Source organism: Nerophis lumbriciformis, linkage group LG08 (genome assembly GCF_033978685.3).
Source record: "Nerophis lumbriciformis linkage group LG08, RoL_Nlum_v2.1, whole genome shotgun sequence".
NCBI lineage: Eukaryota > Metazoa > Chordata > Actinopteri > Syngnathiformes > Syngnathidae > Nerophis > Nerophis lumbriciformis.
In genome coordinates, this window is record NC_084555.2 from 48,213,923 (window position 1) to 48,239,737 (window position 25,815).

At 43.7% G+C, this 25,815-nt stretch overlaps 1 protein-coding gene and 1 pseudogene across 1 annotated transcript in view; one reads left to right on the forward strand and one right to left on the reverse strand.

Annotated features, from left to right (window-relative positions):
• Positions 1 to 25,815, reverse strand: part of LOC133611942 (transmembrane protein 116) — a 485,483-nt gene that overhangs the window by 250,255 nt on the left and 209,413 nt on the right. The window contains exons 12-14 of the mRNA XM_072913718.1: positions 16,976 to 17,028; positions 12,900 to 12,993; positions 2,195 to 2,801 (exon numbers count right to left, since the gene is read on the reverse strand). The gene's annotated coding sequence lies outside the window, so the exon portion shown is untranslated. The remainder of the gene's footprint in view (positions 1 to 2,194; positions 2,802 to 12,899; positions 12,994 to 16,975; positions 17,029 to 25,815) is intronic.
• Positions 1,455 to 18,151, forward strand: LOC140678998 (protein tyrosine phosphatase domain-containing protein 1-like; annotated as a pseudogene).

The following is a 25,815-nucleotide window of genomic DNA, read 5'->3' on the forward strand; positions in this document are numbered from 1 at the left end:
TCCACATCATACATACATATCTCCAGAGAATAATTTTGTGCTCAATAACATTATTTCACAAAACCAAAGAAAATGAAATTAATGTATTTGCAAAAGATAATGCTCAGTTTTGATTGACGTGGTCAGATACAACTATTCATCTAAATGTAGTTGTGATCAAGGGTCTCTCCTCTATGGGGTCTTGGGGCACTAGGAGGTTAACCCCTTTACTACTGTTAGCCCAGGTGGCCCTTGGCAAAGGCCTAGTACCTGACTGCCCCCTAGCCAGGGATACGGTGAAGACCTCAACGGCGGAGCAGGCGGAAGACGGTAGATTTAAGAACTACCACAACGGCTGCGATGGCGGAAGAAGGCTGCAGCAGAAAAGGGTCCCCAGTCGTCTTGGACTCCATGCCACTGGACCCTGACCCGATTCTGTCAAGGATTGTGTGGTGACCATCTGCGCACCAGTGTCCCCGCGTTAAACTAAGTCACACATAGGCATCCTCCATAAAGGGATACACCCCTACCAGGAGGATCGTCATACTCGTTCGAGTGACCGCAGATGATCAAGGGTGATGGGTCAAATGCAGAGAATAATTTCACCACACCTCGTGTGTGTGTGTGACAATCATTGGTACTTTAAAGGGGAACATTTATATCACAATTTCAGAATGGTTAAAACCATTAAAAATCAGTTCCCAGTGGCTTATTATATTTTTCAAAGTTTTTTTCAAAATTTTACCCATCACGCAATATCCCTAAAAAAAGCTTCAAAGTCCCTGATTTTAACCATCGTTATAAACACCCGTCCATTTTCCTGTGACGTCACATAGTGATGCCAACACAAACAAACATGACGGAAAGAACAGCAAGCTATAGCGACATTAGCTCAGATTCAGACTCGGATTTCAGCGGCTTAAGCGATTCAACAGATTACGAATGTATTGAAACGGATGGTTGTAGTGTGGAGGCAGGTAGCGAAAACGAAATTGAAGAAACTGAAGCTATTGAGCCATATCGGTTTGACGCGTATGCAAACGAAACCGACGAAAACGACACGACAGCCAGCGACACGGAAGAAAGCGAGGACAAATTCGGCGATCGCCTTCTAACCAACGATTGGTATGTGTTTGTTTGGCATTAAAGGAAACTAACAACTATGAACTAGGTTTACAGCATATGAAATACATTTGGCAACAACATGCACTTTGGGAGTGCAGACAGCCCAGTTTTCATCAATTAATATATTCTGTAGACATACCCTCATGTCAGCAGGCCAGGGAAGCTAGGGTCGATATTCTTCTCTTGATCATCTTCGGGACGGTGTGAGCCAAGACATCCAGGGGGTTTAGCTCGCTCGTCTGCGGGAACAAACTGCCGCCATTGCTTGCCGAGGTCCTTTGTCCCTGAATTGCTCACACACTCCGGCAGATTCAATGGGGGTCTGGCGGCAGATTTCTTTGACTTTATCGTTGGAAATGCATCTGCTTTGAGTGTCGCAGGATATCCACACATTCTTGCCATCTCTGTCGTAGCATAGCTTTCGTCGGTAAAGTGTGCGGAACAAACGTCCAATTTCTTGCCACTTTCGCATCTTTGGGCCACTGGTGCAACTTGAATCCATCCCTGTCCGTGTTGTTACACCCTCCGACAACACACCGACGAGGCATGATGTCTCCAAGGTACGGAAAACAGTCGAAAAAACGGAAAATAACAGAGCTGATTTGACTCGGTGTTTGAGAAAATGGCGGATTGCTTCCGAGAGCGAATATTAGAAAGGCGTTTAATTCGCCAAAATTCACCCATTTAGAGTTCGGAAATTGGTAAAAAAAAAAAAAAATGGTGTTTTTTCTGCAACATCAAGGTATGTATTGACGCTTACATAGGTCTGGTGATAATGTTCGCCTTTAACAACACCGCATCCTTGATTATTAGTCCTGTAGCTAAATAAGGAAAGTGAAGCAAAACTACAGTAGAATTGTGTGACTGATAACGAGGACATGGATACAGTGTTTTCAATATAAGCACTATTTAATTGGTCTAAAGCATTTATGACAGCTAATCAGGCTTAGTGAATCTGGGTCAACTCCCGTGTGTGTACACTTCACCGTCGCTCCATCGCCCTTACGTCTACTTTGCTTTACTTGACTTGTTCATTGGACTCAATTCGTGTCAATCAAGCAGACGGGTGAGTGTTCCATTTCAAACTTACACTTGAGAATAGGCTGATGCGGTTCTCCCGGTCCAGGATGCAGACCTTGACCCAGCATGTCCCCTTCCCTCGGGCCGCTTACTCCCAAGCCCGGGAAAACCTGGTGAAGGCCATCCCGCCCAAACTCCTCTGCTTGCTGGCCTGCGGGGGACTAGACTGTCGTTACGAAGGACCAGAGTGTTGGAAAGCAAGCCAGCAGGTCATCCGTGGCATTTTCTCCTCATGGTAAGACTCTTTGCAGTACAATTTTGTCATGTGTTGGGGACGTGACTTCTACCAAAAATCTCAGGGTGACTGATGACATCATCGCTATGGCACGGCCGTCCACGAGCTTGATTGAAAAGTTCAACATTATACAACAATTTCAGAGGTATACCTTCAAGATTAATTTGCCTTTGTACACAAGTACAAGTGCCATCTTGATTGCCTCTACAGATTAAATATAAGATCCATCATAAACATGCAAGTACCTGGCGAACATGCGCACTGTGGACCCCCTTTGGACCCTGGAAGTGGCTTCACATACCTGCCGCAGATCTTCATGGAGAATGACAGTGAGACCTTTTTAAGATACCACAAGTTGTAGTAGAGCCTTCATTAGCTTGACCTGTACAATTGAATGAGAGCCAATACAAGACATGTATAAAAAAAAACAACTCTTGGCTGGATGTGTCGTCCTGCGGGGCTTGAAGGTGGGAAAAAGGTAAAACGCTGGGGAAGAAGATGAGTAAAAAATACTAAGGGGGCCTAGTCTGGAGTGGGAAAAACCTCCATGCCATGCACACATAAACATGTTACATTTAATCACGACAACTTGCAACAGAGGGTGGGGGAGTTGGGGCCCTGGGGGTCGACTGCTGCTATGAAGCGCTGCCAGCCGTCCATCACCCCGAAGGGGAATCAAGCGGTGGTGAAGGCGTGGGGTGGGGTTGGGGAGGGTGCGTGTATATGCCCATTGTCTTGGGTGTGTTGATTAGGGATGTCCCGATCCGATATTTGGATCGGATCGGCCGCCGATATTTGCAAAAAAATGCGTATCGGCAAGGCATGGAAAAATGCCGATCCAGATCCAGTTAAAAAAACAAAAAACTACGCTCCGTGTTTTCCAACGCACCTATTTAAATAGTACATTCCACTTTTCTGCTGCTCCCTAATTTTCGTTCCGCATTTTCCAGCACACCTTCAACACATCCACATGTCTGTGGATTCTCACGCAGTTGCTTTTAGCTGCTGGCATTACACGACAGGCTCTTCTCACTCTTTTCTGTGTCTCCCTCTCACAGACAGCAAGCGCACCTTCTTACACACGTCACATACTGTCACGTCATACTGTCACGTCATACGTCACATACGTATACGTCCTCCCCGAGCAGAGAGGTAGCAGCATGGCTAACGTTAGCTGTGATGCTAGCAACGTTCTCTCTAAGGTGCGCGCTTGTGCAATTGCGCACTGTTTAAACGTCCTCTGCGCATAGCAATTATATGCCACGCACAAAATCAAATAAAAAAATAAGCGCATAACAATTTTCGACACACGGACACGACAGAGAAAACAGTTTTCGTCATCATTGTTCAAATATTATAACGTCTGTCGAGACGCTTATCTCCGTTCGGTGCCATACGTCCACACCATCAAAATGCCGAGGCAAAAATTTCCAGATCAACACCGTATAAAAAATTTGTGATTTTTTTAGTTGTGATTTCCTTCTCTGCATGAAAGTTTAAAAGTAGCATATATTAATGCAGTATGAAGAAGAATGTTTTAATGTAGACATGCAAGCCTTGAAAGAAAATGTTGAAAATCAAGACTACATTTCCTGCAAATGGATGCATTTCTACCCTATATTTTAACTTTAGATTTATTCTCATATCAAACTCTTTTGGCTGTCTTTTTGACACTTTTATCCGGCGCCCCCCTCCACACCCTGGATTATAAATAATGTAAATAATTCAATGTGATTATCTTGTGTGATGACTGTATTATGATGATAGTATATATCTGATAGTATATATCTGTATCATGAATCAATTTAAGTGGACCCCGACTTAAACAAGTTGAAAAACTTATTCGGTTGTTACCATTTAGTGGTCAATTGTACGGAATATGTACTTCACTGTGCAACCTACTAATAAAAGTCTCAATCAATCAATCAAAACACATAGAATCATCATACTGCTGTGATTATATGCATCAAGTGTTCATTCAAGGCTAAGGCAAAATATCGAGATATATATCGTGTATCGCAATATGGCCTTAAAATATCGCAATATTAAAAAAAGGCCATATCGCCCAGCCCTTGTTTCAATGATGCCATTTCTGTTTGTCATGTATAATTTTGTCTATTTTGTGTTTATCCTTGAATAAACAGGTCAGTTTCTTGTTACCAACCATTGTGTATTATTCAAACTCACCTAATTCAGCTGGCTAGTTGTTATCAAGAGTACTAAAACCCTTTTCAACATGATTCTGACAACTAAGTAGGCTAAATAACTTTAAACTTTAATACATGCTCGGATAGGCCATTATCGGTCAGTATCGGTATCGGATCGGAAGTGCAAAAACAATATCGGTATCGGATCGGAAGTGCAAAAACCTGGATCGGGACATCCCTAGTGTTGATGTAGTGTCCATAGGCCTGGGGCCGTTCTGCATGCAAGCAAAAGTTCGACTCCAGGTGTCGTTGAGGAGGGAGGGAGGTCAAAAGCGTCCACCATTGAGGTGTCCTTGGGGATGCTTACAGAACAGCCTGCTCCTGCGTCAAGGCCATTTGAGGGAGTCAAATCGTAGATTAGGATTTTTGTTTTTCCGCGAGCAGACATTACAATGGCTTGTCTGTTCTATTCGTCCGATTGACAGTTTTATTTCTTGAAGACACTTTAAAGGTTACTGAACTTCTAATTATGGTTAAAAAAAAAACTATTAAATCAAAGTTTAGTACATTTGAAAGGAATATTTGCATTATCATGCGTAATTTCGTCTCCAAATATTGCTGACAATATTGTCGTTTATCGGCAACAATTTATAGGACAACATATCGTCCAGCAAAATTTGTTATCGGCCCATCAAAACTCTATGACAATTTCTATGTTTTTAACGGTTTTGGGAAATCGAGCATAGCTGCAGTATATTAGTAGAAGCCTGAATTCTTCATTGTGTTTTGCAGACACTGTACCTAATGTTGTGACTCAAACCATTTGATGTTCTTTGTGTGATTGTTCAGTTTATTTCTACAACTTTGGGATGCCAGATTTCGGCGTGTCCTCCCTCGTCGGCATCATCGATGGCGTAAAGGTGTTGGCATTCGCCGCGGGGGAGGGAAGGGTTGCTGTGCACTGCCACGCCGGTCTGGGCAGAACAGGTCTGGGTAGAACAGGTCTGGGTTGGGATTTGCGCTAGGGGGTGTGGATACACAACTTGACACTGACTGCTCCACAGGTGTCCTAATAGCCTGCTACTTAGTCTACACTTTGCGGATCAGTCCCAGTGAGGCCGTGCACTACGTCCGCATCAAAAGGCCGCGCTCCATCCAAACGCGAGCGCAGATCAGTCAGGTGTTTGACTTTGCCCGCCTGCTTGGTACACAACTGCTTCAGTACCCGGACCTCGGCTTACGACACGGAGCCCCCGTCACCCCGCAGCACTACCTCAACCGCCAGGCTCTACTGCTGCACGGCCAGGAGGCACGCAAGCTCAAATACACACCCAAGGTACCCTAAACACACCGCGTCTGACTGAAGGTTGAGTGTCACTCGCCCACCCTCTTGTTCTCAGGTGGTCTACCTCCTGTGTGTGCGCCTCTCCTGCCTGGCTCTGGCGCTCCCTACAGCTCCAGAGATTGATGCTGAATTAGAGAAGAGGTCCGCACTGAGGATCTTGAGCAGGACCGTGAGGGAAACGCTGGTGTCCAAACAGCATCTGCCCTTGCTGAGGGAGCATCACAATCTCCCACGGCCTGGCTCGGGCGCCGTGTCCTCCTGGGATGAGCCGCTGGGGTCCTCAGGGAGGAAGAGAGATTTGCTGCTCAACAAACGCAGCTACAGCGACTCTGACCTCGGCAAGATTGCGGTAAATGCAATTGGAAATTTGACCTCAAATTGAGGGAATGACAAATCTCACCAAGTCAGACCTTAGTCTAATAAGAATGTATATATGTCATTTTGGGTGGGCTGATTCTAAATGGCACCACAGAAGGCTCAGAATGAGAGGAAAATAAGATGACAACGATAGAAACGGAAGTACGACTTGAAGTGCTTTTTCTGGCTACCAAATACAATATGACGATATTAAAAGAAATAAATGCAAACTGCACAGCTACGTTTTATTATGAAAGGGGACCTATGACAGGTCAATATCCCTACCTTTAAAACACATTGAAGTAATATACTGTATGAATGGTAAGGGTGTAACGGTACACACAAATTTCGGTTCGGTTCATTTTCGGTACAGTAAGAAAACAACAAAATATAAATTTTTTGGTTATTTATTTACCAAATTTGTAAACAATGGCTTTATCCTTTTAACAATGTGAACACTATAATAGCATACTTGCCAACCCTCCCGGATTTTCCGGGAGACTCCCGAAATTCAGCGCCTCTCCCGAAAACCTCCCCGGGACAAATTTTCTCCCGAAAATCTCCCGAAATTCAGGCGGACCTGGAGAGTCTGCATGGAGCAATGTTGTTGTAATATATTGAGTCGGAGGCAATAAACGGGCGAGGGGATGAAGTACGTCTCTTTACTGTAGACTTCAGAACAGACTCACACACTTGACGTCAGGTGCGCAACACCACGTAAATCGTTGGCCAACCAAAAAGTAACCCCAGTACGCTATAGCCAACATTCGCCAGGAGATGGCAACAGACAAACATAGATCACTCGATTTCATTCCTCCCCTTTTAGAATTGTAGAAGTTACTCAAAAGAAATAAACAACCCAACCAAAAAATGCTACAGCTCAATTAAAAAACTGTGCTTAAGCCACATTCTTCTTTTTTTTTTTTTAGTACTGAACTCTTAACCCTCATTTGTAAACAATAACATGCTTATTATACAAACAGTATTTGTACATCTTTAACACATATTTTTATACTGTCTTCAGAGATTCCGTTTTTTTGGTGGTACTCGAAACCTTTCTGGGTACCTGCGGATCACTGGTGGGGTTTTTGTTGTGGGTGATCTGGGTTCTGATGATGGCAACTCAGCAGCCCTTGAATCTGGTTCAATGATGAGACTAGTTTGTGTCTGACTCACTGATGGTCCTGGTGATGGAACTGAAACAGCACTGTCCAGTTGTACTGATGGCACATTTTCTGCAACTGGTGGAGACTAGATAACTGGCAGTCTCTCCATGTTTTCTCGCCATGGTAACATGTAATCCACATGCACTGTGCGCTGTCTCTGTCCCTCTTGATATATATATAGACAGTATATATATATATATATATATATGAAATACTTGACTTGGTGAATTCTAGCTGTAAATATACTCCTCCCCTCTTAGCCACGCCCCCGCCCCACCACCCCCACTTCTCGAAATCGGAGGTCTCAAGGTTGGCAAGTATGTATAATAGCTGTGCCCCAAAATAGAAATAGCTGTGTGTGTGATGGATGTGAGCCACCACTAGGCTGATCAGTGCAACAGCAGGCAGTCATGAATTAATAATAACATACATATACACACAGGGTCCATTGCCAGGGTTAATGTGGTCAACATACATCAAATAAAAATCTAAATAAGATAAGGCTCAGAATGGTTTCTTAACAAAACCTTTCCACATATAAAGTGCTTTTTTTGATTAATTGATTGAAACTTATTAGTAGATTGCACAGTACAGTACATATTCCGTACAATTGACCACTAAATGGTAACACCCGAATACGTTTTTCAACTCCACGTTATCAATCAACATTAAACTGCCTCAAGTTGTTGCTCAGATTAAATAAAATGACAAAACTTTTCTTCTACATATCAAAAGTGCAACATTAAACAGTTTCAAGTCAACTCAGCCTCAGATTAACTTTTCTTCCCCCCCCCCCCAGCCTGGCTAACTTGGTAGTAAGAGGATATATGGGCTCATTGTTCTTCCACCATAGAAGTGGGTCAAAATCTAGTTTTTAATGCAATATGGTCTTAAATCTGCTGCTATAAAAACATTTGTTATTGCTTTAGCCCTGTCTGACTCGCCGAGGAGAGGCTACTGATTGATTGAGACTTTTATTAGTAGATTGCACAGTACAGTACATATTCCGTACAATTGACCACTAAATGGTAACACCCGAATACGTTTTTCAACTTGTTTAAGTCGGGGTCCACGTTAATCAACATTAAACTGCCTCAAGTTGTTGCTCAGATTAAATAAAATGACAAAACTTTTCTTCTACATATCAAAAGTGCAACATTAAACAGTTTCAAGTCAACTCAGCCTCAGATTAACTTTTCTTCCCCCCCCCCAGCCTGGCTAACTTGGCAGTAAGAGGATATATGGGCTCATTGTTCTTCCACCATAGAAGTGGGTCAAAATGTAGTTTTTAATGCAATATGGTCTTAAATCTGCTGCTATAAAAACATTTGTTATTGCTTTAGCCCTGTCTGACTCGCCGAGGAGAGGCTGCTTGAATGCTGTGTTTGCACCACGCTCGTCTTTCTCTTCGTTGAAGCGATGTTCACTTGGGGGTGGTGACGCTTCAAATGGGTTAGCATGTTTGACGTGTTGTCAGAAGCATACCCTACCTCTGCTGAACAATGTCGGCAAACCTCCGTCCTCCATTGTTGTATCGCACTGCGAAGCCGAAGTGTTCCCAAACGGGAGATCTTAACGAGGCAGGAGGGTCTTCCAGCTCTGTCTTTTACATGTTGTCGTAGCCCGGTCGTTGCTAGCATGCCGTGTGTTGTGCCTCAGCGTGCATTGTTTACACAATGTGCGGTACGCTACTTAATATGTCCGTGTGGAAACTCGTTCGGTACACCTCCGAACCAAACCGAAACCCCCGTACCGAAACGGTTCAATACAAATACACGTACCTTTACACCCTTAATGAATGGCTATGAATATATTATTTTAAATCAACTAGGGATGCACTGAAAAAAAGACTTTGATCAGCGAAACAGCACTGTCAAAAAGCGGTGATAGTGATGACGTAAGCAAAGATACGCGCCATTGTCTGGAGCTGAGGCAGCATGTTTGTCGCCTGCCATGTAGACCTATTTTAATTAGGGCTGTCTAACGATTCAAATATGTGTCCCAATTAATATCATTTTCTTCATAGTTAACTCAAAACTTAATCAAAGATAGATATCATTATTTAGTGTACCGTAGACAGATCATTTTAAGGTTTCATAACCATGACTGGACAATAAATTTTCTTTGACTAAATGTTTTTCAAACATGTATTTTAACAGCTCAATACAAAATCATGTAAACGCTTTTACTGACATTTAAAAAAAAAAAGGTCGAAGTACATTGGCCATATTTTGTATTTTTTTAGGAATACAGAATTTGTATTCCTACTTTAGGAGCACTTGCATTTAGAGGAGGAGCTACACTTCCACGTTTTGATACCAGTTTCACGCATTGCTAACACAAAATGTGGATTGTTAGGATCATGCTTTGATTGTCGAAGATGTTTGTTCATGTAATCTGTAGGGATGTCCGATAATATCGGACTGCCGATATTATCGGCCGATAAATGCTTTAAAATGTAATATCGGAAATTATCGGTTTCAAAATTATCGGTATTGGTTTCAAAAAGTAAAATGTATGACTTTTTAAAACGCCTCTGTGTACACGGACGTAGGGAGAAGTACAGAGCGCCAATAAACCTTAAATGCACTTCCTCTGCGTGCCGGCCCAATCACATTATATCTAGGGATGTCCCGATCCGATATTTGGATCGGATCGGCCGCCGATATTTGCAAAAAAATGCGGCTCGGCAAGGCATGGGAAAATGCCGATCCAGATCCAGTTTAAAAAAAACTCCTGTCTGTGTTTTCCAACGCACCGATTTAAATAATATATTCCACTTTTCTGCTGCTCCCTAATTTCCGTTCCGCATTTTCCAGCACACCTTCAACACATCCACAGGTCTGTGGATTCTCACGCAGTTGCTTTTAGCTGCTGGCATTACACGACAGGCTCTTCTCACTCTTTCCTGTGTCTCCCTCTCACAGACACCTTCTTACACACGTCACATACTGTCACGTCATACGTCACATACGTATACGCCCTCTCCCAGCAGAGAGGTAGCAGCATGCTAACGTTAGCTGTGATGCTAGCGCAGCCGGGCTAGCAACCTTCCCTCTAGGGTGCGCACCTGTGCAATTGCGCACTGCAAATCTATGCTACGCACAAAATCAAATAAAAAAATAAGCGCAAAACAATTTTCGACACACGGACGCACCAGAGAAAACAATTTTCGTCATCATTGTTCAAATATTGTAACGTCTGTCGAGACGCTTATCTCCGTTCGGTGCCACACGTCCACACCATCAAAATGCTGAGGCAAACATTTCCAGATCAACACCGTATGAAAAAAATTGTGATTTTTTTTAGTTGTGATTTCCTTCTCTGCATGAAAGTTTAAAAGTAGCATATATTAATGCAGTATGATGAAGAATGTTTTAATGTAGACACATAGAATCATCATACTGCTGTGATTATATGCATCAAGTGTTCATTCAAGGCTAAGGCAAAATATCCACATATATATTGTGTATCGCAATATGGCCTTAAAATATCGCAATATTTAAAAAAGGCCATATCGCCCAGCCCTAGTTTCAATGATGCCATTTCTGTTTGTCATGTATAATTTTGTCTATTTTGTGTTTATCCTTAAATAAACAGGTCAGTTTCTTGTTACCAACCATTGTGTATTATTCAAACTCCCCTAATTCAGCTGGCTAGTTGTTATCAAGAGTACTAAAACCCTTTTCAACATGATTCTGACAACTAAGTAGGCTAAATAACTTTAAACTTTAATACATGCTCGGATAGGCCAGTATCGGTCAGTATCGGTATCGGATCGGAAGTGCAAAAACAATATCGGTATCGGATCGGAAGTGCAAAAACCTGGATCGGGACATCCCTAATAACATCTACGGCTTTTCACACACACAAGTGAATGCAATACAGGTCACACTGAGGGTGGCCGTATAAACAACTTTAACACTGTTACAAATATGCGCCACACTGTGAACCCACACCAAACAAGAATGACAAACACATTTCGGGAGAACATCCGCACCGTAACACAACATTAACACAACAGAACAAATAACCAGAACCCCTCTTCCGGGGACACTACAATATACACCCCCGCTACCCCCTACCCCTCCACCTCAGCCGGACATCTCTAGTAATCTGTGATATTTCTACCTGAATAAATGCTTCTGATATTCTGTACGTTACATGAAAATGTCTTAACCTTCTCTATTCATTAATACATACTTGCCAACCTTGAGACCTCCAATTTCGGGAGGTGGGGGGTGGGTGCGGGGGGCGTGGTTGGGGCGGGGGCATGGTTAAGAGGGGAGGAGTATATTTACAGCTAGAATTCACCAAGTCAAGTATTTCACATATATATATATATATATCTGCGACCCCGAAGGGAATAAGCGGTAGGAAATGTATGTATGTATGTATGTATATATATATATATATATATATATATATATATATATAAATAAAAGAAATACTTGAATTTCAGTGTTCATTTATTTACACATGTACACACACATAACACTCATCTACTCATTGTTGAGTTAAGGGTTGAATTGTCCACCCTCTCTGATTATGCATTGCTGTGTGGCACGCACAAAAGTGCTTTCATCAAATGCACTAGATGGCAGTATTGTCCTGTTTAAGAGTGTCACAACATTACTGTTTACGGCAGACGGACTGCTTTACTGTAGACGTTCTTTATATTGTGGGAAAGCGGACTCAGGCCCCTCCAGCTCCGCCTGAATTTCGGGAGATTTTCGGGAGAAAATTTGTCCCGGGAGGTTTTCGGGAGAGGCGCTGAATTTCGGGAGTCTCCCGGAAAATCCGGGAGGGTTGGCAAGTATGCATTATTAACATGTAATATTCAGCCTGCTAAACATTCTGTATGAGGACTCAACCAGAACATTTTATAAAGGAATTTACACAATTTTCAGCCAGCCAAAAATCCCCCCTTTTCCTCTATAACTACCGGTAAATGGAGTTGATGTCCCTCCTGTGAAATTATATTTTGTCCCACAGGATCTGGAGACGAGTCCACACAGTGCTCCTACTTTTGAGAATGAGGGTCACTGGTGTGCACAGGATGTGAAAGGACAAGATCGGAGACCATTTAGCTCCAGGACACTTTTACCAGATGTGATCCACAAGAACCACGCTCACACACGCAATATGCAACCAAACGGCACCTTTGCCAAGAGGTCAAGGTGCACGGTCAGAAAGGCTCTACCCAAATATAGCTCCAACACTGAGGTAAATGATCATTTTTGATGAACAAAAGTGAACTGCTCCGGTCTAAAACACGACCCTTACGTTAACAGTTGTGCAGGAACTGGCATGATGTGGGCACAACCCGTGTGGCCCGCGCCATTGCCAAGGCCATGGCGGACCATGCTCCACCGGGAGAAGCTGTTCTGCAGCGATCGTCTCTGCTGCAGGTGCCTACTCGATACACCTTTCCGCGTAGCATTCAAGGGGTTTAGTTCACTCACCTGCCCAACAGGAGGAGATGAACAGTAGCCAACATGGCTGGGCTCTCATGGTGACGGAATCGGATCCTCATGTTCTGGCGTGTCTGCTGTGGACCTGGCTGGAGAAGCTCAAGGTCAGTGAACGCTATCACGGCAATGTTTACACGCAACCCAATGCTTCCCCAATCTTTACACAGGAGCCTGTTCTTAGTGTTGAAGATGTAGCCAAGTTATCTTGTGCAGGAAGCAACAAGCCCCTTGGCGTGCTCAACAAGGTAAAGAATTCTTCTATTACCAAATTTTCCGGACCATAGGGCGCACCGGATTTGAAGGCGCGCTGCCGATGCGTGGGTCTATTCAGGTGAAGTGAATTATAATTAAATAGCGCTTTTCTCTAGTGACTCAAAGCACTTTACATAGTGAAACCCAATATCTAAGTTACATTTAAACCAGTGTGGGTGGCACTGGGAGCAGGTGGGTAAAGTGTCTTGCCCAATGACACAACGGCAGTGACTAGGATGGCGGAGGTGGGGATCGAACCTGGAACCCTCAAGTTGCTGGCACGGCCACTCTACCAACCGAGCTATACCGCCCACAGGTCTATTTTCATACAAAAGGCGCACCGGATTATAAGGCGCATTAAAGCAGTCGTATTATTAATTAGAGATGTCCGATAATGACTTTTTTGCCAATAGCCGATATTCCGATATTGTCCAACTCTTGATTACCGATTCCGATATCAACCGATACGATATATACAGTTGTGGAATGAACACATTATCATGCCTAATTTTGTTGTGATGCCCCGCTGGATGCATTAAACAATGTAACAAGGTTTTCCAAAATAAATCAACTCAAGTTATGGAAAAAAATGCCAACATGGCACTGCCATATTTATTATTGAAGTCACAAAGGGGTGGGGCGAGGGGCGTGGTTAAGAGGGGAGGAGTATATTTACAGCTAGAATTCCCCAAGTCAAGTATTTCATATATATATATATACATATATATATATATATATATATATATATATATATGTATAAATAAAAGAAATACTACTTAACTTTCAGTGAATTCTAGCTATATATATATATTTTTTATTTTTATTTTATTATATATATATATATATATATATATATATATATATATAAAAGAAATACTTGAATTTCAGTGTTCATTTATTTACACATATACACACACATAACACTCATCTACTCATTGTTGAGTTAAGGGTTGAATTGTCCATCCTTGTTCTATTCTCTGTCACTATTTTTCTAACCATGCTGAACACCCTCTCTGATGATGCATTCTGCTTCGTCTCCTTGTTGTGTGCGCAGTTGTGCACTGCACTCTCTAAAAGCCCTAGATGTTAATGTCACATATGCATGTACAGTAGATAGATGGCAGTATTGTCCTGTTTAAGAGTGTCACAACATTGCTGTTTACGGCAGACAAACTGCTTTACGGTAGACGAAAACGTGACTGCTGCTGTTGTGTGTTGTTGCCGTGCTGGGAGGACGTTAATGAAACTGCCTAACAATAAACCTGGAGGGGGCGTGGCCTCCAGCTCCGCCGGAATTTCGGGAGATTTTCGGGAGAAAATTTGTCCCGGGAGGTTTTCGGGAGAGGCGCTGAATTTCGGGAGTCTCCCGGAAAATCCGGGAGGGTTGGCAAGTATGCTTCAGGATGCGCCGTTTTTGTGGGCGGTCTTATTTACGTGGCTCACCTTGGACAGCGTCTTCTCCCCGTCATCTTTGTTGTAGCGTGCAAGGACGGGAGTGGAAGAAGTGTCAAAAGATGGCGCTAACTGTTTTAATGACATTCAGACTTTACTTCAATCAATAACGGAGCAGCATCTCCTCATCCGTGGCTCACTAGTGCAACAACAACGCCCGAAAATGTGTCCCGTGAATAACCATCCGACCGGAACTCTCTAATAACTAAAGTTCCCTGGGGGAGTAATGTAAACCCACTACACCTGTAGTTTTTAGCGCTTCCAAAGCGAGTCGATTGACAGATATAAGTAAGAACTTTACACTACTTTATATTAGAAATGGAAACAGTGGAAGATGAATGTCCCATAACAAGAAGATAGAGAAAAAGAAGCTTATCGACTACGGTGTCAGCGCAGACTACAAAGGCGGATTTCCGCAAATTTTCAGGACTTATGCAGATCCCAAATACACATTAGCAGGTACCAGAAAGTGAGAAAAGTTGCTTTTGCATAATATTGCGAAACAAAACACCCGATAAAATGTCTGCTAATAGGTGCTATTTTGCGATCCTTATACACACCATAATGTTGAAGAGTACGTCTGACTACTGTAGCTGTAACGCGCCGACAATCCATCAAGCGGTGCGGCTTCACAGCTTTTTGAGTGCCGTGTGTAATGTTATATATTCTCAATGGAACATTTCAATCAATCAATTTTTATTTATATAGCCCTAAATCACAAGTGTCTCAAAGGGCTGCACAAGCCACAACGACATCCTTGGTTCAGACCCCACGTAAGGGCAAGGAAAAACACACAACCCAGTGGGATGTCAATGTGAATGACTATAAGAAACCTTGAAGAGGATCGCAGATGTGGGTAAACCCCTTCCCCTCCCCCCAGGGGAGACCGGATGCATAGGATGTCGAGTGGGTCTAGCATAATATTGTGAAAGTCCAGTCCATAGTGGATCTAATATAATAGTGAGAGTCCAGTCCATAGTGGCTCTAACATAATAGTGAGAGTCCAGTCCATAGTGGATCTAACATAATAGTGAGAGTCCAGTCCCTAGGGGAGACCGAAAGCAATGGACTCTGGGAATCACTAATAAGCCGGAGTTATTTGAACGCAGATTTAAAGTTTGGTGTTGCGTACTGGCGTCATATTGCTGTCAGAGTTTGTTGGTGACGAACCCCAAGATGCAGAGATGACGGCAGGCATTGAGTGAGAAAACATGATTTAATTAAACACTATGGCAAAACAACAAACAAAAAGGTAACAACAAAAGGCGCGCACAAGGCGGAGAACAAACTTGGCTATGAACTAAAATAGCACAGAGGCTAACTGTGGACAAGAAACAAAAACACTTACTGTGACACGAAGGAACTAGGACATGAGCAGAGTGAAACAAAAGTAGACAGAGCTACAACGACAAGTATTAAGACAGGTAGTAGTAGTAGTATTGACAATGACAATAATCCAGCAGTGACTGGAGGGTAGGGCAGGTATAAATAGCTGGCTGATTGACACCAGGTGTGGCCAGGTGCCAATCAGCCACAGCTGAGGAGACATCGCACTCAGGGAGACAAACAGGAAACAGAACCAAAACAAGAGCGTTGACAGGAAATACTAAGACAAACGCAGAGGAAAAACTAAAACACAGTCAAACTGTCAGGGACAAGCCTGACAATTGCAGTCCACACGTATCTCTTATGTGTGACTGTCATCTACTGGTTACACTTATAATTACACCATGTACCAAATAAAATAGCTTCGAGGTTGGTAAGCACAAACAAAATTATTCCGTACATTAGGCGCACCGGTTATAAGGTGCACTGTTGATTTTTGAGAAAATGAAAGGATTTTAAGTGCGCCTTATAGTCCGAAAAATACGGTACTGTTGTGTGCTGTTACCGTTGGATGTCAATGAACGGGTTGATTATTGATCCACAATTCCAGTCCTTTTGGTTTGAGTCTCTCAGCAATCGCATACCATTCCTAGAAGGATTGCAATTGGTACTTTGCTTGTCTTTCCAGTCACAGAGACACACCATTTATTGTTTGTTGAGCTGTGTGAGCACATTGACCCGCCTGTGTCCACACAGAGAAGATGCGGTGTTACAGCGGCTGATACGGGCACTAACAAAGGTAAGAGGATACATTGTGAGCTCATAACAAGGTTGAAATATTTGCCTTTTCCAAACAGAGGCCTCAGGAAGACATGGGGAGCTTTGCAAATGTATTGAAGATTTTAAAGGTCCAACTTGAGGGCAACTTTTCACAATAATTAGCTGACATGGGGACTGTAGTCATAATGCCAAACTTGAACTATTTGATCACCAGTCAATTGTTGGGCACATACAGACAAAAAAGCGTGCACACTCACAATTGACTTGCATGTTTTTGGGATGTCGGAGGAAGACAAGAGTATCCGGAGACCTGAAACCCACAAGGAGAATATGCAAATTTCACTCAGATTTTCTACATTTTTGGACTGTAAAAGGCAGAGGTGCAATATTTGGATTTCACTGCTAAAATGTCAACTCCATTTAGATGTTTTCTACAACGTGACATTGCCAATGATGAACAATAGTGATGGGTTGATGAGGTGTCATGAAGCGTTTCGACATATTGCAAAACTGTATTGATACTGTGTCACTAAATACTGACATCTGCTGGACATTAAAAATCCCTACAGGCAACCTATATGGACCGACTCAACTGACACTGATTTTATGACCTAATATATACAATAATATAAACCAAGTCATTGTATTTCATTTAGGATTAGTTCATATCTTCATTTAAATAAAAATATATTTGTATCTTTTTTAGATACAGTCAATAAAAAATTTGAACATGTATCATAACATGGAAATCTAAGAGAATGTGTTGTGAATGAGGAGGCTTGTGGACTGGGATTTTTTTAAATTAATTTTTTACACATTTTTATTAAAAAAAAAAACAGTTTTTCCAACGTATTCAATTTTAGACTATTTCTTTCATTGATTGATTGAGACTTTTATTAGTAGATTGCACAGTGAAGTACATATTCCGTACAATTGACCACTAAATGGTAACACCCCAATAAGTTTTTCAACTTGTTTAAGTCGGGGTCCCTGATTCATGATAGATATATACTAACATCATCAATCAATCAATCAATGTTTATTTATATAGCCCTAAATCACAAGTGTCTCAAAGGGCTGCACAAGCCACAACGACATCCTCGGTACAAAGCCCACATAAGGGCAAGGAAAAACTCACCCCAGTGGGACGTCGATGTGAATGACTATGAGAAACCTTGGAGAGGACCGCATATGTGGGTAACCCCCCCCTCTAGGGGAGACCGAAAGCAATGGATGTCGAGTGGGTCTGACATAATACTGTGAGAGTCCAGTCCATAGTGGATCCAGCATAATAGTAAGAGTCCAGTCCATAGTGGGGCCAGCAGGACACCATCCCGAGCGGAGACGGGTCAGCAGCGCAGAGATGTTCCCAGCCGATAATACAGTCATCACACAAGTTAATCATCAGAGTATATACATTGAATTATTTACAATCCGGGGTGTGGGATATAGGGAGGGGGGGTTAAGTTTGGTTGTTATCAACACTTCAGTCGTCTCTTCTTAGTTATTATTTCTCCGGCTGTAGAAAAGACCCGCTCACAGGTCACAGAGGAGGCGGGAGTGCGACACAGTTCGCGTATCGGTCACGTGACCAAAACAGCGCATGATCGGTCACGTGACTTTCTAAAGGCGGTACGCGCACCGACACAGGGTTTCGCTCTATGAGCTCGACGCATGCGCCGATGCATCGGTGTTGCCGGACCCATCACTAATGAACATGTAAAAGATGGACAAACTATCTGACCTATTTTGAAGTCATCATAGATAAATACATCACTGAACAAGGACAAAGTATCTTCATGGTAATAAAAAACAATCAAAGATGGCTGTTTTTTTTCCTCACCCCCGTTGTATACCTGTATCTCACCTTTTTTTTGTAAGGGGCGCCAGAAATTGACAGACCCGTCAGCGATCCTGTTATGTCTCCCTGTAATGATTGTCTGCTCTTGAATGGGATTGTGCGGAAATTTTTTTATTTCCCCTCGGGGATTAATAAAGTATTTCTGATTCTGATTCTGATTGACATACATTCTATTGTCCTGCTGGTGACAGAATGCTGTCCAGAATCCACTCCTACCAAGGGCCACATTTATCCATCCATCCATTTTCTACCGCTTATAGAATAGAATAGAAAGTACTTTATTGATCCCTGGGGGAAATTCACGAGGAGGGTCACGTTTAGACAAATTGAATGATGAGGAGGCCACTTTCATACACTTTGTTCATTAAAGGGGAACATTATCACAATTTCAGAAGGGTTAAAACCATTAAAAATCAGTTCCCAGTGGCTTATTTTATTTTTCGAAGTTTTTTCAAAATTTTACCCATCACGCAATATCCTTAAAAAAAAGCTTCAAAGTGCCTGATTTTAACCATCGTTATATACACCCGTCCATTTTCCTGTGACGTCACATAGTGATGCCAACACAAACAAACATGGCGGATAGAACAGCAAGCTATAGCGACATTAGCTCGGATTCAGACTCGGATTTCAGCGGCTTAACACTGTCTGATAAGATAATTACTAACAACTGTGAACTAGGTTTACAGCATATGAAATACATTTGGCGACAACATGCACTTTGAGAGTGCAGACAGCCCATTGCAGGCGCGCTAAGAACATATATTTTTCCACGATTTCAGCACTCCGGTTAACCATACCTAAATAGACACAAAATACTGCATTACACAAGACTACCTGAATGTACTCGAATGATTGAAAAAAATAAATGCTTTTAAGCTAAATTATTGGTAAACAGTTTATGTATAATAATTTATGTAAAACTGCGAGTAATGAATAAAGTTTTCATCAATTAATATATTCTGTAGACATACCCTCATCCGCTCTTTTCCTGAAAGCTGATCTGTCCAGTTTTGGAGTTGATGTCAGCAGGCCAGGGAAGCTAGGGTCGATATTCTTCTCTTGATCATCTTCGGTGGCATAAGGGACGGTGTGAGCCAAGACATCCAGGGGGTTTAGCTCGCTCGTCTGCCGGAACAAACTGCTGCCATTGCTTGCCGTGCTACCGAGGTCCTTTGTCCCTGAATTGCTCACACACTCCGGCAGATTCAATGGGGGTCTGGCGGCAGATTTCTTTGACTTTATCGTTGGAAATGCATCTGCTTTGAGTGTCGCAGGATATCCACACATTCTTGCCACCTCTGTCGTAGCATAGCTTTCATCGGTAAAGTGTGCGGAACAAACGACTGACCATTTCGTCGGCTTTCCCCACACCCTCGTAATTTGAACAAATTTCGTCCAATTTCTTGCCACTTTCGCATCTTTGGGCCACTGGTGCAACTTGAATCGGTCCCTGTTCGTGTTGTTACACCCTCCGACAACACACCGACGAAAGTGAGAAAATGGCGGATTGCTTCCCTATGTTACGTCACGCTGTGACGTCATCGCTCCGAGAGCGAATAATAGAAAGGCGTTTAATTCGCCAAAATTCACCCATTTAGAGGTCGGAAATCGGTTTAAAAAAAAAAAGGTCTTTTTTCTGCAACATCAAGGTATATATTGACGCTTACATAGGTCTGGTGATAATGTTCACCTTTAAAGATACTAAAACCAAGCTGATGTATGTCAATAGTGTATATGCCAAGACGGCTAATCAACGCATCCACATTTCAGCTTTCTGGGTGATGATCAAATTAGTGTAATATGATCTAATAACTTCTTTTATTATCATTGTATTTCTACAATGTTAATGGCCATTAAATAACATGCTGTGGACAATAAGTGACCACAGGGCCGCACTTTGGACACCAGTAGTGTAAGGACACACTTGTTATACTACAAACCCCGTTTCCATATGAGTTGGGAAATTGTGTTAGATGTAAATAAACGGAATACAATGATTTGTAAATCCTTTTCAACCCATATTCAGTTGAATGCACTACAAAGACAACATATTTGATGTTCAAACTCATAAACTTTATTTTTTTTTTGCAAATAATAATTAACTTAGAATTTCATGGCTGCAACACATGCCAAAGTAGTTGGGAAAGGGCATGTTCACCACTGTGTTACATGGCCTTTCCTTTTAACAACACTCCGTAAACGTTTGGGAACTGAGGAGACACATTTTTGAAGCTTCTCAGGTGGAATTCTTTCCCATTCTTGCTTGATGTACAGCTTAAGTTGTTCAACAGTCCGGGGGTCTCTGTTGTGGTATTTTAGGCTTCATAATGCACCACACATTTTCAATGGGAGACAGGTCTGGACTACAGGCAGGCCAGTCTAGTACCTGCACTCTTTTACTATGAAGCCAGGTTGATGTAACACGTGGCTTGGCATTGTCTTGCTGAAATAAGCAGGGGCGTCCATGGTAACGTTGCTTGGATGGCAACATATGTTGCTCCACAACCTGTATGTACCTTTCAGCATTAATGGCGCCTTCAGATGTGTAAGTTACCCATGTCTTGGGCACTAATACACCCCCATACCATCACACAGTGCTGCCTTTTACACTTTGCGCCTATAACAATCCGGATGGTTCTTTTCCTCTTTAATCCGGAGGACACGACATCCAGTTTCCAAAAACAATTTGAAATGTGGACTCTTCAGACCACAGAACACTTTTCCACTTTGTATCAGTCCATCTTAGATGAGCTCAGGCCCAGCGAAGCCGACGGCGTTTCTGGGTGTTGTTGATAAACGGTTTTCGCCTTGCATAGGAGAGTTTTAACTTGCACTTACAGATGTAGCGACCAACTGTAGTTACTGACAGTGGGTTTCTGAAGTGTTGCTGAGCCCATGTGGTGATATCCTTTACACACTGATGTCGCTTGTTGATGCAGTACCGCCTGAGGGATCGAAAGTCACGGGCTTAGCTGCTTACGTGCAGTGATTTCTCCAGATTCTCTGAACCCTTTGATGATATTACGGACCGTAGATGGTGAAATCCCTAAATTCCTTGCAATAGCTGGTTGAGAAAGGTTTTTCTTAAACTGTTCAACAATTTGCTCACGCATTTGTTGACAAAGTGGTGACCCTCGCCCCATCCTTGTTTGTGAATGACTAAGCATTTTATGGAATCTACCCAACCATGGCACCCACCTGTTCCCAATTTGCCTGCACACCTGTGGGATGTTCCAAATAAGTCTTTGATGAGCATTCCTCAACTTTATCAGTATTTATTGCCACCTTTCCCAACTTCTTTGTCACGTGTTGCTGGCATCAAATTCTAAAGTTAACAATTATTTGCAAAAAAAAAAAGTTTCAGTTTGAACATCAAATATGTTGTCTTTGTAGCATATTCAACTGAATATGGGTTGAAAAGGATTGGCAAATCATTGTATTCCGTTAATATTTACATTTAACACAATTTCCCAACTCATATGGAAACGGGGTTTGTAGTTTGTATTAGTTTGTACCTAAACCATACATGGATTCACCTACATCCCAACACTTTGACTTAAATATATACCAATATCAACATTTTGTCCAGCTTGGCACAGATTTACTGTCATTTGTACTTCCTGTTTACATGAGGGGGGCGCCGTGTTGGATTTTGCCTACTTCCTGTTTACATGAGGGGGGGCGCCGTGTTGGATGTTGCCTACTTCCTGTTTACATGAGGGGGGGCGCGTGTTGGATGTTGCCTTGTCATTTGTACTTCCTGTTTACATGAGGGGTGGCGCCGTGTTGGATTTTACCTAGTCATTTGTACTTCCTGTTTACATGAGGGGGCGCCGTGTTGGATGTTGCCTACTTCCTGTTTACATGAGGGGGGGGCGAGTGTTGGATGTTGCCTTGTCATTTGTACTTCCTGTTTACATGAGGGGTGGCGCCGTGTTGGATTTTACCTAGTCATTTGTACTTCCTGTTTACATGAGGGCGGGGCGCCGTGTTGGATGTTGCCTACTTCCTGTTTACATGAGGGGGGGCGAGTGTTGGATGTTGCCTAGTCATTTGTACTTCCTGTTTACATGAGGGGGCGCCGTGTTGGATGTTGCCTACTTCCTGTTTACATGAGGGGGGGGCGAGTGTTGGATGTTGCCTTGTCATTTGTACTTCCTGTTTACATGAGGGCGGGGCGCCGTGTTGGATGTTGCCTACTTCCTGTTTACATGAGGGGGGGCGAGTGTTGGATGTTGCCTTGTCATTTGTACTTCCTGTTTACATGAGGGCGGGGCGCCGTGGTGGATGTTGCCTTGTCATTTGTACTTCCTGTTTACATGAGGGCGGGGCGCCGTGTTGGATGTTGCCTACTTCCTGTTTACATGAGGGGGGGCGAGTGTTGGATGTTGCCTTGTCATTTGTACTTCCTGTTTACATGAGGGCGGGGCGCCGTGGTGGATGTTGCCTTGTCATTTGTACTTCCTGTTTACATGAGGAGTGGCGCCAAGTTAGATGTTGCCTACTTCCTGTTTACATGAGGGCGGGGCGCTGTGTTGGATGTTGCCTTGTCATTTGTACTTCCTGTTTACATGAGGGGTGGCGCCGTGTTGGATTTTACCTAGTCATTTGTACTTCCTGTTTACATGAGGGGGCGCCGTGTTGGATGTTGCCTACTTCCTGTTTACATGAGGGGGGGGCGAGTGTTGGATGTTGCCTTGTCATTTGTACTTCCTGTTTACATGAGGGCGGGGCGCCGTGTTGGATGTTACCTTGTCATTTGTACTTCCTGTTTACATGAGGGGGGCGCCGTGTTGGATTTTGCCTACTTCCTGTTTACATGAGGGGGGGCGCCGTGTTGGATGTTGCCTACTTCCTGTTTACATGAAGGGGGCGCTGTGTTGGATGTTGCCTACTTCCTGTTTACATGAGGGGGCGCCGTGTTGGATGTTGCCTTGTCATTTGTACTTCCTGTTTACATGAGGAGTGGCGCCAAGTTGGATGTTGCCTACTTCCTGTTTACATGAGGGGGGCGCCGTGTTGGATTTTACCTAGTCATTTGTACTTCCTGTTTACATGAGGGGGCGCCGTGTTGGATGTTGCCTACTTCCTGTTTACATGAGGGGGGGCGAGTGTTGGATGTTGCCTTGTCATTTGTACTTCCTGTTTACATGAGGGCGGGGCGCCGTGTTGGATGTTGCCTACTTCCTGTTTACATGAGGGGGGGCGAGTGTTGGATGTTGCCTTGTCATTTGTACTTCCTGTTTACATGAGGGCGGGGCGCCGTGTTGGATGTTGCCTACTTCCTGTTTACATGAGGGGGGGCGAGTGTTGGATGTTGCCTTGTCATTTGTACTTCCTGTTTACATGAGGGCGGGGCGCCGTGGTGGATGTTGCCTTGTCATTTGTACTTCCTGTTTACATGAGGAGTGGCGCCAAGTTAGATGTTGCCTACTTCCTGTTTACATGAGGGCGGGGCGCCGTGGTGGATGTTGCCTTGTCATTTGTACTTCCTGTTTACATGAGGGGTGGCGCCGTGTTGGATGTTGCCTTGTCATTTGTACTTCCTGTTTACATGAGGGGGCGCCGTGTTGGATGTTGCCTACTTCCTGTTTACATGAGGGGGGGGCGAGTGTTGGATGTTGCCTTGTCATTTGTACTTCCTGTTTACATGAGGGCGGGGCGCCGTGTTGGATGTTGCCTACTTCCTGTTTACATGAGGGGGTGGCGCCGTGTTGGATGTTACCTTGTCATTTGTACTTCCTGTTTACATGAGGGGGCGCCGTGTTGGATGTTGCCTACTTCCTGTTTAAATGAGGGGGGGCGAGTGTTGGATGTTGCCTTGTCATTTGTACTTCCTGTTTACATGAGGGGGTGCTGTGTCGGATGTTGCCGACTTCCTGTTTACATGAGGGGGGGCGCGTGTTGGATGTTGCCTACTTTCTGTTTATATGAGGGGGGGCGCGTGTTGGATGTTGCCTTGTCATTTGTACTTCCTGTTTACATGAGGGGGTGCTGTGTCGGATGTTGCCGACTTCCTGTTTACATGAAGGGGGCGCCGTGTTGGATGTTGCCTACTTCCTGTTTACATAAGGGGGGGGGCGCTGTGTTGGATGTTGCCTTGTCATTTGTACTTCCTGTTTACATGAGGGGTGGCGCCGTGTTGGATTTTACCTAGTCATTTGTACTTCCTGTTTACATGAGGGCGGGGCGCCGTGTTGGATGTTGCCTACTTCCTGTTTACATGAGGGGGGGCGAGTGTTGGATGTTGCCTTGTCATTTGTACTTCCTGTTTACATGAGGGCGGGGCGCCGTGGTGGATGTTGCCTTGTCATTTGTACTTCCTGTTTACATGAGGAGTGGCGCCAAGTTAGATGTTGCCTACTTCCTGTTTACATGAGGGCGGGGCGCTGTGTTGGATGTTGCCTTGTCATTTGTACTTCCTGTTTACATGAGGGGTGGCGCCGTGTTGGATTTTACCTAGTCATTTGTACTTCCTGTTTACATGAGGGCGGGGCGCCGTGTTGGATGTTGCCTACTTCCTGTTTACATGAGGGGGGGCGAGTGTTGGATGTTGCCTTGTCATTTGTACTTCCTGTTTACATGAGGGGGTGCTGTGTCGGATGTTGCCGACTTCCTGTTTACATGAGGGGGGGCGCGTGTTGGATGTTGCCTACTTCCTGTTTACATGAGGGGGGGCGCGTGTTGGATGTTGCCTACTTCCTGTTTACATGAGGGGGTGCTGTGTCGGATGTTGCCGACTTCCTGTTTACATAAGGGGGGGGGTGCTGTGTTGGATGTTGCCTAGTCATTTGTACTTCCTGTTTACATGAGGGGGGGCGAGTGTTGGATGTTGCCTTGTCATTTGTACTTCCTGTTTACATGAGGGCGGGGCGCCGTGGTGGATGTTGCCTTGTCATTTGTACTTCCTGTTTACATGAGGAGTGGCGCCAAGTTAGATGTTGCCTACTTCCTGTTTACATGAGGGCGGGGCGCTGTGTTGGATGTTGCCTTGTCATTTGTACTTCCTGTTTACATGAGGGGTGGCGCCGTGTTGGATTTTACCTAGTCATTTGTACTTCCTGTTTACATGAGGGCGGGGCGCCGTGTTGGATGTTGCCTACTTCCTGTTTACATGAGGGCGGGGCGCCGTGTTGGATGTTACCTTGTCATTTGTACTTCCTGTTTACATGAGGGGGCGCCGTGTTGGATGTTGCCTACTTCCTGTTTAAATGAGGGGGGGCGAGTGTTGGA